This window comes from Ambystoma mexicanum, chromosome 6p, assembly GCF_040938575.1.
Source record: "Ambystoma mexicanum isolate Mex_15411 chromosome 6p, UKY_AmexF1_1, whole genome shotgun sequence".
Lineage (NCBI taxonomy): Eukaryota > Metazoa > Chordata > Amphibia > Caudata > Ambystomatidae > Ambystoma > Ambystoma mexicanum.
The window spans coordinates 523,660,740-523,677,168 of record NC_090935.1 but is presented as its reverse complement, the minus strand read 5'-3'; the positions used below and the strand labels follow the sequence as shown (position 1 = coordinate 523,677,168).

The window sequence follows — 16,429 nt, the reverse complement described above, 5'->3', positions numbered from 1 at the left end:
AGATTGAAAACAGTTTATAATCAAAATGACACTTTGTAAAATTAGCAAACTTTTGCCATTCGCGCCTACATTAAACGGTTTTTAATAAAAACGGGTGAAATATTGTTATGCGGTTTTATGTTGGGGTGTAGCTATGGATCCTAGGTACAATATGGAAGTGAAATTGAGTGGGTTATACAAGATCTAGTGACGGCGTGAAAAAGGCAAAGAAAATCAGTTTTGACAAGGGAAAATTTACACTAGGGCATTCAGGCTGGGCTACCAGATTGAGACACCGTAAACTCCAGGGTTGACTCGCGAGTTCAACCCTAGCACCTCTGCGCCCGTCCTGGCAGAACCAGTCCGATCACCCGAGAGAGAGAGCTAGGAGCTTAGGATTTCACAAGACTAAAGACTATTAAAGAAAGAAAATTGGCGCTAGCACAAGAAAAGCAGGGTAGCAAGAATGATTGTGACAATATTATAAGTTATTGGGGTCAGAATAGGATAGCTTAGAGATTGGAACTAAGGACAAGGCAAGTTATGCTAAGGGTTTCTGGTTCCTATTATTGATACTCGCAGTGCACTTTAGTTTGGATTTTGGACAGTCAGCGGTTCTGGTTGCCACAGTGATCTGGTCTGGACAGCCGGACAAAATCAACAGGACAGGGTCAGCTGGGCATGGACTGGGTACCGGATGGTACTGGACTGCACTGGATACTACAGATGAGCTGGATGGCAGGTTTGCAGCAGGCATGCATTTCGTGAGCAGCAAGCTAGGTTAATTCAGGATGCTTTCCAAAACACCATAGCGTTTTCCTTGGCTATTGGGATTATTTTAGAATTGAGGCCCAGCTGAAGCAGGATCAGCAATGCTTGGCCTTATGGTTGAGATCTGGAGTTTAGATGGATAAATGCAAGATGAAGACAGGAACAGGACGCTGGCGTAGTAAATCAGGAATTGGTGTCTTGTGTGTTGTCAGGGGCTCTTATGCCAGGTGACATCCTCACAGTATATGACAGGGGCAGGCTTTACTACACCTGCCTCTAACAATAGGATTGGGCAAGGGCAGAAGTCTACGCCTAGCTATTTGCTGGTTGGATCTCTGAAAAATGTTTATTGGGTGATATTTACAGTGTACAGAAACCTCCCAGAGTTACTGGTACTAAAATCTAATTTTGCCACAAACACATATTTAAACAATTGTAACCTTTTAGTAAATCGGATACACAGGTTACCTATTTTTTTTTCCCCTCACATTTCAATCCAAACCCCGAGTCCGTGAGGCCTGGTTTCGCTCATCTACCAGTTTTTCACACTTTTCACTGGGATTTACATTTCTCCAACTTCTACAACTTTACACATGAGTGGGGATCATCATAAGGAAGATATGTACAACATTTTACATTTGCAACGTGGATGCTTTTCTTATAATTCCACATATATCACCATTTCTGTCCCATTGGTGTCACTACATTGTATCAAGTTTTAAAATTTACTTTTACGCTGTGAAAATCCTATATTTTTACCAATTTTGGTTGCTGAGTTAAAGTCCTTAACCTTTCTTTATGGAATAGTCTTTAGAACAAATGTGAGTCACTGTCTGTCATTTTTTTTCTTTCCTGCTGACACCATCTGGCATTTCCTTCCAAGCAGAATGGGGGTTTCCTTCAGCCTGATTTGAAGTTTTAGGGTGTTTCACACCTCCAGTTTCCTTCCTGAGAACTGCATTGTCCTGGGTTCCAACAGAGTCGAAAGTCTGTTTCACCCTATAATTATCAGTGGGTTGGCAGGATCTGCTGGGAGAGAGAGCCCTTTTGGCAGAAAACCTGTTTTTCAACTTTGTAACTCAAGCCACCCTGGGTTTAACATCTTTCACTTTTGACCTTAAATCCAGAATTAAATAAGCCTGTTACATCAAATGACACATGTGATATATTCTCCCCAGTAACAAACCCCTTTATATTTCTAAAGACGAGTAAAACATTTAATTACCAGTGTACTGTTTTAAAACTCAGGCATTTGTTTTTCCTTATTTTGTAAGCAGCCTATTTTCACACGTGGTGCAAGCTGACATTTCTTTCTTTAATTCAGTTTTGGGCAGCTCACTCAGATTTTGTCCTTGCAGCTACCGTCCTCCTCAGATTTTGTCCTTGCAGCTACCGTCCTCCTCAGATTTTGTCCTTGCAGCTACCGTCATCCTTCTTTGAATCATGAGTTTTATCTGAACACTGGTATATGAAGCTTTTGTAGACAGCTGATGTTTGCTACTTTGTAAAGAAATGTTTGCTACTTAGTAAAGAAAATGAACGCGCATTGCCGTGTTAGTGAAAATAAAGATCCTTGTTGATTTCTTTCCAAGCTACTTTGACTGGGCATTTCATTCAGGAATTATGCATGTTTTTTTTCTAAGGCACAATGACTTATGCTGGCCTGGCAGGGCCGTTTCCATCACAGTGGTTTCAGAACGCACAGTTGGAAATTGAATAACGCAGCATTTTGAAAGGGTGAAAAAAGGTTTTGTTTGAAGGGGAATTTTGGTTTTTCAGCAAAGCAATGCTGCCTCTTTCATTTAATCCCAGTTAAATGTCTCAGAGCACGCTGGCACACTCCTGCAGTGTGTCCCCTGTTCCAATCTGCCTGAAATGTGGGTGGCAGGAGTATGGAGCCCTCTTTTTGGTTTTTAAAAAAGTAGTTTGGAGAAACTGGTGCGCACAGAAGCCAGCGCAGCCATTTTGCTCTGTCTTGCACAAATGCAGCAAAGTTATGTGGTAAAGCACAAAAAAATATAAAATAAAAGGTGTTTCTGAAGCATCTGTAAAAAAAAAAAAAAGCTCTTTTCAGAGCCAATCTCAAAGGGGAAATGGGGCACACTGTTTAAATTTTAATTCCCCACGCTCAGATTTTACAATTTGTCCACGGACACCGCGGTTGTCCACGGACAGCGCATATTAAATACAGGAATCTTGCACTTGAGGCATGCAAATGAGACTTAGCAGAGCAAGGGATTGGTCAATAAGGTTTACTGGGTGTGATGTGTGAGCAGAGACTTTGTCAGAAAGTCTTTTTCCTGAGAGGAGAGCAGATAGCTATGGCTGTGTGTTTCAGAAAGCAGATTGTCTGTATTTTGGGAGATTTGTGGATACATTGGTTGGAGGTACATGCAGATCGCTGTGGAGTGGCTGTACATCTTGGATTTCCTCATGTGGAAGTGCACTGGCATAGAGTGCGTGGAATGAAGTGGCTGGATTTGGTACCTCTTTGTGCTACTTAGGTGACATAGTGTCATCCAGACATTATTATTATTCATTGTGGAGGGAACAGTTTAGGACATGTGTCTGGAATCTCTCTGCAATTTGCAATGAAAGAAGGACTTGGGGAAAGTCATGGACAAGTATCCATACTCCAGAGTAATTCTTTTCCCGTATTGCGCTGAGACAAATGTGGCTGCTTTCTTCTTCATTTGGTCCAGCAATGGAGAAAACGAGGTGCAATGTTAACAAGGCTGTCTGTGCCTTTTTGAGAGATTTTGGTATGTCCTCTTTTTCACAATGAAAACATTGTTTCGTAGTACACACATTTTTTCGCACAGATGGAGTACATCTTACATATAATAAGTACCTAATAAAACCCACTTACTACAAACAGACAACCACACATAGAAATATGAGCATATACAGGGAAAATGAAGTAAACAAAAAAACAGCAGTACTACCAGACAATCTTCATAACCTAACTAATTATCTTCATGCACAGAAATGATTGCTCTGCTTCAAAGGTACGACTTTCGTATGTATAACTAACATATAATGTGACTGGACACTAAGGAAAATAGTGTGAGTACAATGTATACAAATATGAGCATATTCAGGGAAAGTACAGTAATAAAAAAAAACTATAAGAAAGTGTTGATAACCTTACTGATCATCTTCATACATAGAGAGCATTGCTGTCTTCTAAGTCTGTGTTTTCCCCTATGTATACATTTCATATGCTGTGAGTGAAACTCAATTGAATTACTGTAAGAACATATTTGAAGTATAAGTCTACAAATGTACTTTTTGAATTTTTAGTTCCTTACTGTTACTGGCCTAGATATGTCAGTAAAGGAAAAAAGAGGGAGCCAGACATGTGATGTCAATTTTGATCGCCTGGGTGTTAGTCTTAGCAGTGCACAGTGGTGGCGCGAGTTATGGTTGCTTAGCTTACCATAACTGGCGAATTTCAGGTTTTTTTTTTTGTTTTTACTTGGAACCATAACATCCCTTTTTAACAATGTTTTTTTCACTGATGTATCTCTCTCTCTCTCTCTCTCTCTCTCTCTCTCTCTCTCTCTCTCTCTCTCTCTCTCTCTCTCTCTCTCTCTCTCTCTCTCTCTCTCTCTCTCTCTCTCTCTCTCTCTCTCTCTCTCTCTCTCTCTCTCTCTCTCTCTCTCTCTCTCTCTCTCTCTTTTCCCCTCCCCCCCCCACCACACACAGGGAGTAGTTTGTTTTTGTGGCTTTGACTGGCTTCTGCCCTGTAGAAACATAGCTGTTGATGGGCAAATGTGTTCTTTTGTGTGTGTTCATTTATTTTCAGTTTGGGTGAATCATGCTATTGTAACCTTCCTGTACCTTTATCGCCTATGTACCTACCATTCGTGTCCCTGGGCTTTGACCAGGCGTATGCATGTTGATCCCCTACAGCGCCCTGATGCCTGCATGCCGGTAACGACTCCAAAACCCCTGATAGCGGCATAGTCGACGCCGCAATTACCAGTGCCGGGATTACCGGCACCTGAAACAACGTCATTGCACCAGAACGGGAAATGCACCGGCGGCCATCTTCAAAAGACAATCCATTGCAATCTTCATTCTACAGGAGTGTAACTGCTAAATCAAGTGCACACTGACAATGAGGAGAATGTCATCTACGCAATGCACCGCCCGTCGCCGCAAACCTCGTTTCAGTGAGCAAGAGCTCAACATGCTGGCTGACACACTAGTGGAGCATGCCGATGTGGTGTTTGGAGCTGATCTGCGGCACCCCACAACACAATTAAGGAAAAAGGTGAGTTGGGATGACGTGCCCTGAAAAGTCTCTGTGGTGGGGACAATACCCCGGACCGCCAGAGATTGTCGGAAGACTTACGTCTCCGTCTCTGTTTCCGTAACCTACTCGCCGCATCCCCCATAAAACTGCGGCCATGGGAGGAGACCTGCAGCACCGTCCTGCAGACGGAGAGCATAGAGGGAGTACGAGATGCAGAGACGGGAGCAGCGGCATCCGATGATGCCAGTGAGTGCCTGTAACTTTAATCCCAAAGTCACATCACACACAATTATTGTATCCCCAATACCAATGGTGAAGTTCAAATGACAAGTCAGTGGCACCAGATCGCTTCTGCATTGCCAGCCACAGACAGCCTCATTCCACACAAGTATGCACATACCAGGAAGACAAGCAACAAACCCCACTGACACCCCACATGTCCCCTGTAATGCCCACATAAGTACCATCTGCATGCACAGACACGCATCACTGCCCAACTGCTGCCGTCACCGCCGTGCCACCACATGGCCCAATCCACCCCATGTCAAGATGCACACATCAATGACACCAGTCGCACACCTGTCACACCCTCCTTGTCCCTTCCCGCAGACTCCTCATCAATGCAGCAACATACACAAGTGGAACACATCCATATCACAATAAAACTGTACATGTCACACAGCCCCTGCGGCATGGCCACAACACCTAAGCCACTGGACACCAGTACCACATCCAACAGAGACTGCACACTCCATGGCCACACCACAAATATGCCCCCACACTCCATCCCCCACACAATCGTGTGCACACCATGCCATGGCCTCCGTGTCCATGACAATGCACATGACTCTGAATGTACTAGCCTTGATGTATGTCAGATGGATTCACACCCATTAGTAATGCCCTGCCTCACTGTCCCCCACAGGCACATCACCTGACAGCGAGGGTGAACAGTCCACTGCAGCACGTCGCCAGCGCACAACATCCACACCCTCTAGCCAGGAGCCAGCCACCACAACGGCAAGACCTGAGCATGCCACATCATCTTCCGTTCACTCCTCCACTGACCCCCCTCCCTCCCGCCACCAGGAAACACCTGCAGCCCAGCAGCCCCACAAGTCTACAACACCTGTGGCCAAGCGGGCCGATCAGCCAAAAACACCTTTGGCAAAGCCGGCCCATCACCAGGAAGAGCCAGAATCCCAGTCCGGAGCCTTCTGTAAGAGCCAGAATCCCCCCACCCGGCCAGGCACCCCACCCAGCAAGTCCAACGGATAGCACTGGAGCACACAGCACTGTGGAGGCCACTGGGCCTCACACACAGAGCAATGGTGCCCATGATGAAGAAGCTGTGTTCACTCCCCCAGTCCCTCGGAGCCCACCTCCCTTGCCACTACCAAGACTGCGCCACATTGGAGACATTGAGGGGCGCCTCAGTAGAATGTAGGAGCGGCAACAGGCTATGCATGCCTTGGTCACCCAGTACCTCACAGAGGCACAACTGACATGGCAGACAATGCAGGATACCTCCCGTAACACGGCACACATGCTCAGCAGAGCAACGGAGGGCATGTACCAACTTGCAAGGTGTGTACGGGAGGGAAATGAAGTCATGTCATCTATGGCAGAGTCCATAGACATGCTGGTGACTGCTATTGACGAACAATGGCACATCACCAACCCACTTGGCACATCCACTAGCGCTACAACGACCAGTTCAACCCAAAGTAGCCCTGTGCATCGGTCACAGCGACTCAATCGCCTGCCAGAGACTCACCCCATCCTCCAAAAAGGGGCCGCAAAGTGACTACTGCTTGTGGGGATGGAGTAGTTGGGATGGGGTAGTGGGGGAGAGGGTGTGGGTAGTGGGGGAGGGAGTGTGGGGTAAATTGAAGGGGATAGAAGTCTAAGGTAGAACAAGATAATCTGTACATAGTTCTTCATCATTCAATATACTTGGTGTAGCAAAAAAACATGGCTGGACATTGATTCTTGAGTGTGTGTCTATTTAATTATGTAGTGTCCAGAACCCAGTGTGAGCAATGCCCAGTGCCATGTCTTTTCCATTCCATCAGAAGTAATTGTCAATTAATGCTTGCCATGTCCATCATGGCCATTGTGGCACTGGGGAATCCCAGCATCTTCTTCATACTCAGGTGGCATCAAGTCCATGTCAGGGAGACTTTGCGCCGGATGCACATGTTGTGTAGCATGGCACATACTAGCACCATTTTGCCCACCTTCTATGGACTGTAGATGAGGGTCCCTCCTCCCCTGACCTGCTGAGGCAGCAGAACCGGGCCTTCAACAAGCCAAATGTCTGCTTGATGGTTACGCGAGTGCGTGCATGTGCACGGTTGTAGGCCTCTTTGTGCCTGTTGTGTGGTTGCCTGATTGGGGTCAAGAGCCAGCCCATCAGGGGATACCCAGAATCACCTGCATGGGAGCAAGAGAAAGGGTACTTGTGATTTATTTGGTCATTCCATTTACCACTGGCTGTACAGTGTTCTTTACAAAATGCACCAAAACACAGGGTAACATAACAGTACATGGCAATTGTCATTCTCTCTTAGCCGGTAAGTGAACATAGGGTTGATCCTTGTGGGGGGGGGGTGCAGTTGCTGCCACATGGCCCATTCAATGTGAACCTGCACAATTCATGTTCTACAGACCGCTATGGCCTCAGTTTTCATGATTGTGTTACCAATGGAAAAGGCTTGTGCGCATATACAGTGGTAAGTCACACATTTGCCTACCATCATCACTGTGATACAGGGGTATCCCCAGTATGCATACAACATACACAGGTCTCCATGTACATATGCATCGACATTCCACTTCCCAATATCGTCAATAATTCTCTTGTGGGCTGCGCATTTTATTATGTCCAGTTGTTTAGGAAATGCCAATGCTGACAATAGTGGCACCATCAAGGGACCATGTTGAATCTTAGTAGCATGGGATGTTAAAAATCCTTTCTCTGCACATAGTCTCCCAAAGTAGTGAGCTACACCAAAGACGTACTGACTGTCAGTATAAATATTCACTTTGCGCCCCTTGGATATCTCACAAGCTCGAGTTAAAGCATTAATTTCTGCTGCCTGGGCAGAATTGTGGGGAATTCTTCTACTTTCAACAACTGTGTCCAAGGTGGTGATTGCACCAGTAGAAGAAGTAAGTGTCGTCTGGAGGTTTAAAACAAGAGCCGGCCCAAAATATTTCCCCATCCAAGGATAGCGAGGATGTGTCAATCAAATCAATTCTACCTTTTGTTTCTTGCTCGGTGACGTAGATACAATTATGATTGGTGTCATTGGTAAAGTCCTTGTCTAGAGGAGGGAAAGGTTTGGCCAGATTTAAAGAATTGCATCTCTTAATTTTTATGTGGTGTGCAAATAGAATGAGCTTGTATCTAGTGAGCCGAGCAGATGTGAGATACTGAATTTGCGTTCTATTCAGTAGTACATCTACAGAGTGAGGCACCATCACAGTTAAGCAGTGACCGAAAACCATGCCTTCACTTTGCTTTACTGTGGTGGCGCAGCTACTGACTTGAGACATTTCATCAAAGCACATGCAACAGAGTCCAACATGGAGGATAATAACTGCATGGTCTATTCTTTCCTCCATGTTCCTGTGTTAAGACTGCCAAAGCACATCCATCCTTCTCAAGCACAAACAACACAAACTCCTTGCTTTAATATGCTGTGCCCAATATTGGAGCGGAACAAAACGTTGTCTTGAGCCTAGTAATGCTTTTTGGCATGTATCATCCCACGTTAAATGCAAAACTATGTCATTATTTGTCAATTGTAATAAGGGCTCGATAATTAAGAAAACATTTGGAATCCATTGCCTGCAATAAGATGCCATTCCTATAAAAGCCCTAACCTGTTTCTGATGGTTGGTACCTCTGAAAGACGCCTACCTTCCTTCGACAGGAGGTAACCTAAGTAGGCAACCTCCTGTTGACAATACAGTAACTTTTTCAAAGATATTTTATGGCGGCTAAATGTTTAACAACAATATAGTACCCTCCTGACAAGCACTTTCTGAATCTGCAGCGATAAGCAAGTCATCAATGCATTGTATTAGCGTACAAGAGGAAGGTAATTCTAGTGTATCTGTAAATGCTAGGGTTTTCTGTGTACCCCTGTGGTATCCTGGTGAAAGTAAATGAACACTCCCGCCCCCCCCCCCCACCCCAAGAGTAAAGGCAAACAAATATCTATCTGGGTGTGTTGGTATGCTAAAGAATGTGTTTTTCAAATCGATAACTGAAAAATGAGTAGCCTGGAAAGGGATCATCTTTAGAATAGTAGTGATGTCAGGAACAATGGGAAATTGGGGCAAAACAACTTCATTAATATCTCTCAAGTCAATTACGAAAACGGTAGGGTAATGCATTGTCACCCTTCTTTTAGTTAGTGGGTAAAATGGGTCTATTACATGTGCTACCAGAAATGTTCTCTGTGATACCAGGTACATGCCAGATGATTCAAATTTTGCAAATTCTGTTAGGCAGCAGTGTCTGTTAGATCGCCCCAAATCTGGACCAGGTATTGTCCCATCTGTTCTAGTAGCACTTTGTGTTCAGGGATACTTTCATGATCATTTGGAGAGCTGGCAGTGGCTGTTTCGTCTCCTGCCTGTATATATATTTACGCACAATTTTTCAATGCTATTCTTCTCTAAGTGGCTACTGCACTGCGAGTCACAGCTCTTTGGTTACTGAGGGAACAGTGGTATTCCAATAGAGGAGTGTTGGAAGTGGCAGGGGATGTTGGTGGTGAGGTTTCAGGTGATTCTGGAGTGGAAAGGGGAACGGACCAAGAGTCAGGGCTTGTGTCGAGAGCTAGTGTCTGTGGTTGGTTTCTGTGTGTACCATTTTTATTCATCAAGTAGACTATTTTGCCTGTGTTTGGCATAAAAGTGATCATCAGCCACAAACAACGGGTTCATTGAAAACTGGATAGCACATTTTTAAAAGGTCTGAGGGCTACCATGGGTTTTGAGATGTGCTTGGTGTATATCGGTTCTTTTTGGGCGAGTTATGCCTCAACTCTATCACCACCAGGATGTCTTGGGTGTTTCAATACTTTTTAGTGAACGCTTAGTGTTTCAGCTCTTTGGCAACAGACACCACTGGCTGTATTTCTTGGTCTTCATTATAATGTATGCAGCCCACGGGTGCCTCACAATGTTTTCAGTCTGAGCAGGGGGCCCCAACCATCATGTTGAAATGGCCCCCATACATCTTCGGCCAGGCCTGCCCTCACTAATAACATAGCCTGCTTGCAGAAGGCCTTCAAAAGAAAAGGTGCCACGAGCAGCGCTTTAATCGCGAGAATGAAAGGATATTTATAAGGTCTTCTGCAAGCAGACTGTGTTATTACTGTGGGGATGGGTGCTAGCAAGTGGCTGGGAATAATATAATATATCTCCAGCCCATTCGGGTGGGAGAAATATTTCCAGCCACTTGCGAGCACCCAGCCCCGCACTAATAACACAGCGTGCTTGCAGAAGGTCTTGTAAATATTTGTTCATTCTCATGATCAAAGGTGCCAGATGCAGCACTTTAATCACAAGAATGAAAGGATATTTAAAAGGTCTTCTGCAAGCAGACTGTGTTATTAGTGCGGGGCTGGGTGCTCGTAAGTGGCTGGAAATATTTCTCCCACCCGAATGGGCTGGAGATATAATATTTCCAGCCACTTGCTAGCACCCAGCCCCACAATCGGGGATGACGTCGGGCCTTTCAACTGTTTCAAACAAAAGAGGCTTTGACTCTCTGGAGGGTGCGGGAGGGATAGGTTAGCGAGAGGAGCAGCAACTGCCCACATTTTGCCAGTCAGCAGTCTTGTATCGGTGAAACATAGGAAAAATTAATTTCTCTATTTTTGTTCTGGGGCTTACAATATTCGCTTTGCAGTGCTCACATTAAAGCTGCGTTTTCTCTTTCTGCAGGATATACAGAAGTGTTATCACTGCATCACCTTCTAACATGAACACCCAGCCCTGCACCGAACACAACCTACTTGCAGAAAGCCTCCACCCCGCCCCACACGCCCAAAACCCCTCCTAAGAACCCCAGCATGATTCTTTACGTCGGATTGTGTAGCATCGCGAGCCGAGTGTGGGAGTGGAGCTGAGCTGTTTGTTCCTTGTCTCTCCACGTGATTTGTAGTCGCTACACTGTTGATAAAATGGTTTTAGCCCAGCCCCGGAGCTTCTGCCTCGCCTGCACGCTGTGCACCAATAAATAAAAAGGCACAGATAACTGAATCTGCTGTGGAAATTATATTGCAGTTGGTGCAACCTGATTTTTCAAATGAACAACAAACCAGCATTATTATGTTGCAAATTGCGATGCAATACCACTTATTTAATGCCTTGTGCTAGTTACATTTTTCAGTGTGTGTAAGGCTTAGAATAAATATTTGTATATGTTCTTGTCCCCGACCCCACTCCACCTCTACCTTGATTGGCTATTGGCTGTTCACTCTAATAAGGGTGACCTCCTAAAACCAGTGAAGATTCTCGAAATCCATCTTAAGTTGTCAGAATCTCGGAACACGCTGTAAATTCATAGATGGTTCTTCAATTTGGTCTGCAACCTGATATTTACTTCCTGTTGCGATTAGGCTGTGCACGCTACTTCATTAAGTATAAGCAGAGTAATTCACTAGATATGTACACTGTCAAATGAAAGTACGCTTTGATATGATGTCACGATCTCAGAACGCACAGTAAATTCAAAAAGTGTACTTAAATAATGTGTTAATAAAACGAGTAAATGCTTCAAAATGTGTGCCTAATGCAATGGTTTGCTTGGCCTCAACAGCAAGTTAATGCATTACAAATCTTAATGTGGGCAAGCTAGACTAAGTATGGCTCAACTGGTGAGTGGAATATGGTAATGAGGTGTTTGTTGGGGTAGAAGGTTTGTGGAGGCAGAAGGTGAGTGATGGGATAAGAGGACGGGAGGTGAACAAAGGGATGTTAAGACGGTATTTCAGAAACTTTTCTAGCGAGGAATTAAATAGGCAGTGTTGCATAGCAATTTGCTGTACAATTATTTAGGTTTGCTAAGTAAATTGACACTTGTGTAGTAGAGCTAGCAATTTTAAATTACCCTTTTCAATGAAAGCACAACTGCATTCCTCTCTTGCCCGTAGGGCTCTACCCACCTGTTAGGTACGTGTTTCTAAAGTCCAAGTGTGGTTAGACTTCATAAGACTTTTCTCTTGGTTTTAGGGCCCCAACTTCTAACATAGGCCTGTATTACCCAAGTCAGTAGAGTGGCAGAGCAGCCAGGCTTATCTTGGGTGGGAGTAATGTGAGCCAGAGAGCAGTACAAAGAATTGGCACATACACAGATCCAAGAAACACTTAAAGGTATATCAAAATGTATTATTTATTATGTATATACACAGAAGGCACTCAAGCAATTCTAAAATGCAGCAACTACGAATACCATTCAATACAAAATGGAATAAGATTGGAAAAGGAACAATAATGCAGGTGAGTAACTTTATATACTTTACATATCCACACACACAGTGGCTTCAGTTAAGGTCAGTAAAAGCACTTATATGTATCACCTTCGCAATATTCAGTTTCAAGGGAAGTAAAGTTTAGACAGAACATGGCTTCCAACTGGTAAGTAATAATGTAACACTCTGCAAGAATGGTTTAGACGAACTGTGAACTCATTTCTAGTTAGGAAACAGACTAAGTTGTGGAGGAACAACCGTTGCCCAGGCCAGTAGGATAAAGAAGATGGCCTGTTGGGGAACCAGCAATGCCACAGTCAAATGGACGGCACAAGTTCTGATTATCATCTTCACAGAAAAGTTGTAACCAGTCAAATAATCACGTAGAAAGCTCAGGAGGAGCCTCCCTGTAGGCATACAGACTGCAAGACCTGCACAGTGGGCTGATGCCAACTCCCAAACGTGGAATACCACACTTCATAAGCAAAGGAGCCCCGAAATGGCCTAAGGCAAGTGTAACCCAACCCCCACAGTACCTGGAGGGTGAAGTTGAAAATGCATCTGGATGCCTTCCTGGTGCAGCGTTGAAGACCTGGTTTCCTACTCCTTGGTCGTGGTGAAGAAAGGCAGGACTTTTGGTAGGATTCTGCAGCAGCAATTGAGAGAAGGGGTTGCCAGCAAAGGATTCAGCTCACTCCCACAGCGGTTTGTGGTTTTGGTGCCTTTTTGTTAGGTAGCAAGAGGGAACGGATATCGGCACTTGGATTCTCCTCAGTTTCTTGGTCCTGAACTCTGGTGAAGGGACTTTTGGAATAGAATTGCTACTTCCGGAGGCCCACAAGGATGCCTGAAAAGTTTAGAGATTCATTCGGTGCATTTGGAAATGGTCCAGATACCCCGGGTATTGTTCTGCAGCCCAGGAAAGTCACAGGACATCAGGAGATGGCCCAAATCAAAGATGGTCTTGAGGCTAATTGTTCCCACAAGCACAAAGAAGGAAATCCTCCTTGGCAGAGCTTCCTTGTCGGGCTCAGGACAGCAGCAGGCTTGACGTTGTTGAAGGTGCTGCAGGCGTCTCTGCTAGTCTTCTGCTTTCGATTTCCAGTTCCAATGGTCGACTCTGCCTGTGGTCCAGAAAATCCTTGCATTATATTCTGAAACCCATTAATTCACTCCCATGGAGCTATCAATCACCTGGGAGTTGGCTGTTCCGCACGCCAAAGACCAAACTCAAAAAGGACCCACCCCCACCTGGAAGGATAGGAGGAGAGCCCAGAAGGAACTTTAAAACCGACAATGGCAAAAAAGAAAGGAGACTGGGCTAATTTGAGAAAATGGCCACTCGCAGGTCCTGTACTGCGGCTGAGAAATCAGCCTGCAAGTAACCCTCACATAATGGTAGAAAGATCCACTGTCACCAGCCATTAAAGTGTGTTAGTTACTGTAACTAGAAAGCTACAGGAGCAGTGGGAAAGGTTTTACAATGTAGCCCCCCAGCACCCCACATAAGGTGGTGTGTGCTGGTGCCACAAAAGAAGAAGTAAGATAAGTTACCTTACTGCTCCTGAGAACATTTGTTCACATGAGAGAATAAAATAAAAATGAAAAGCAAAGCACATGGGACTCCCCAGCAACACTGCTCATAGGGGGCTGTCTGCTGCAAAAGTCAATTGCAGATGCCTGTTTTGAAATGCATGGAGGAAAGTATAACTCCATTAAAGTAAAAAGGAAACACAACAGCAGTAAAATAAGATTCACAGCCAGAGCAAAAGAATGGGTTATAGGGAAAAAGTTCCACTCACTCAGGAGAATAAATCCTAAAATCCCAGAGTCCAGCAAAATATGCTAGGGGTCTCTTAGGAAGAATTTTCAGTGTCTGCGCTACCTCCCCTCAGCCTAACACTACTCCCTTTTCTCTGTTCACTGCAAGTTCAAAGGGGCTAATGGAGAGAGAATCCAGCAATATTCATCTCCTCCACTCAAGTGCCAAAGGCCTGTGTGGGAGTTCTAGCCAAGAAACGTTCTTCCAATTAAAAATAATTGCAAAGACAAAATGTAAGATATTGAACTATATTCTGTTTGGCAAAGACCCGTGCGTTTGTGTGTGTCTATATATATATATATATATATTCGATTTACGTTCCGTCAAGAGAGCCCTCTTGTCGGAAAGAGTGAGCCGCACTACACAGCGTGGGAGTGCAACGGGTATCCATGCAGGCTTAAGTTTTGATATAAAGGGGTTGCAGACCATCCGTGCTTATTTATGCAAAAATAGTCCTTTATTTTACAAAAAATGCCATATAGTGGTTACAAAATTGTTTAAAATCAAGGGTGTGCAACCCCAAGCCCGGCATCAAAACAATGGAGGCCAACAACGGGACGACGCGTTTCGCTACTTCCTGTAGCTTGATCACATGGTTCCCCCTGGCCACGGCATACATTTGTACTTGTTTGATTCCGGTGATTCATAGTCATAGAAAGTGGACTGCTCTGTTCTCTAGTGCTGCCGACAAAAACAACTATCTATGTGCGTTCTGTGCAAATCATTCTTATATTTCTCACATACTCCCATTATTGTGCGTAATGCAAATCAATGTATACATTAAAATACAGCCTGATTCTAATCATTCTATGAAAAGGACAGTATTAGATTATACCTGCCCTCATTCTGATTGTAAATACAATCCTCATGAAATGTATCCTGGGCTTAGTGCCCAAACTGCCTGTGTCTTTACTAGTACACTCAATGATTGTGAACAGTATGCCGTGGAAAAACGGGAACATCTAATTTGCTTTGAGAGAAGGGGGTACTACACCAATGTGTAAAAAGTAAATACTTTTGTCCATGTCTGCCCTCTTCTTTGGCATGGTGTGCAGTCCCCTAGTTTGTTATGAAACCTTAATCGGGGAAGAGCTATTTAGCCAGATTCCTTATGATACATCATCTCAGGAAAGCAACCTTACAGTCCTCATAACTTAACAGTCATCAGAATCTCTAATGTGTGTGTGTATATATATAATCTCACAGCCAAACACTTTTGTTGGAAAACCTAGTTCTGTGACCTGCTTGTTGCGATCATCTGTACAACTAGTGCTCAACTCGCAAGCACAAACCAAGCTCATTGACATTCTATCTTATCGCCATGTTGCTTTATACTAGTTACCCTGAAATTGAAATGTTCCGCAAACTACAATCTTTTTCATAGTTTGCCCAGTTCTCGCCTGCTGCATTATCCCCTCTGCTTAGTATTTCCTCTGTGTAATGACTACACAAAGCTAAATAGATGTTTATGCAAATAAATTCCATCCCAAATGTACATCTACCGACCTACTCCAGCACCACACACCGTAGTTCATCTCCAGAGCTAACTTTGCTCTGTGATTATGATTGCATTATATATTAGCACCTGGGGCGATAGTTGGCAAATCAGGAGTCCAGGAATACAAGTGGAATCTGCAAATAGTGGCCTGCCTTTCATGCCAGCCCGCTGCCCCACCTTTGTCCTCTTAGCCTGCTTCCCTTAAAAACAAAGTATCGGCACTCGCGATAGCCACTCAGAGTGCTAATAGTGATTATACTGCTTTTGTGGGTGCGCAATGCTGGAATGCTGCATAGTTGATTTCAATGACAGGCAAGAGCCAAGTTTTCTTCCTGATGTTGACAATTATTCTTCGTGCTGCAACAAGATACTATTTACTAGATATGACTTTCCTTGAACATTGTCAACATTTTGAAACCGCTGAGCATCTTCTTACACACCAAATGACGGGGCAATCGTACAGTATTTTGGCCACTGCCCTGTCTAACACGACTGCGCCCTGCTGCACAGAGCCTTGCACTGAAAACTGGTTTCAGATCCTTTTTATCTTATCTATTTATTTGTGTCTATTCATGAAGCTAACCTTTACATTGCACAGGCAC

General features: G+C 44.3%; 1 protein-coding gene across 2 annotated transcripts in view; it reads left to right on the top strand.

Moving 5' to 3' along the window:
* Positions 1 to 16,429, top strand: part of DIMT1 (DIM1 rRNA methyltransferase and ribosome maturation factor) — a 166,362-nt gene that overhangs the window by 11,645 nt on the left and 138,288 nt on the right. The gene's annotated exons all lie outside the window — the stretch shown is intronic.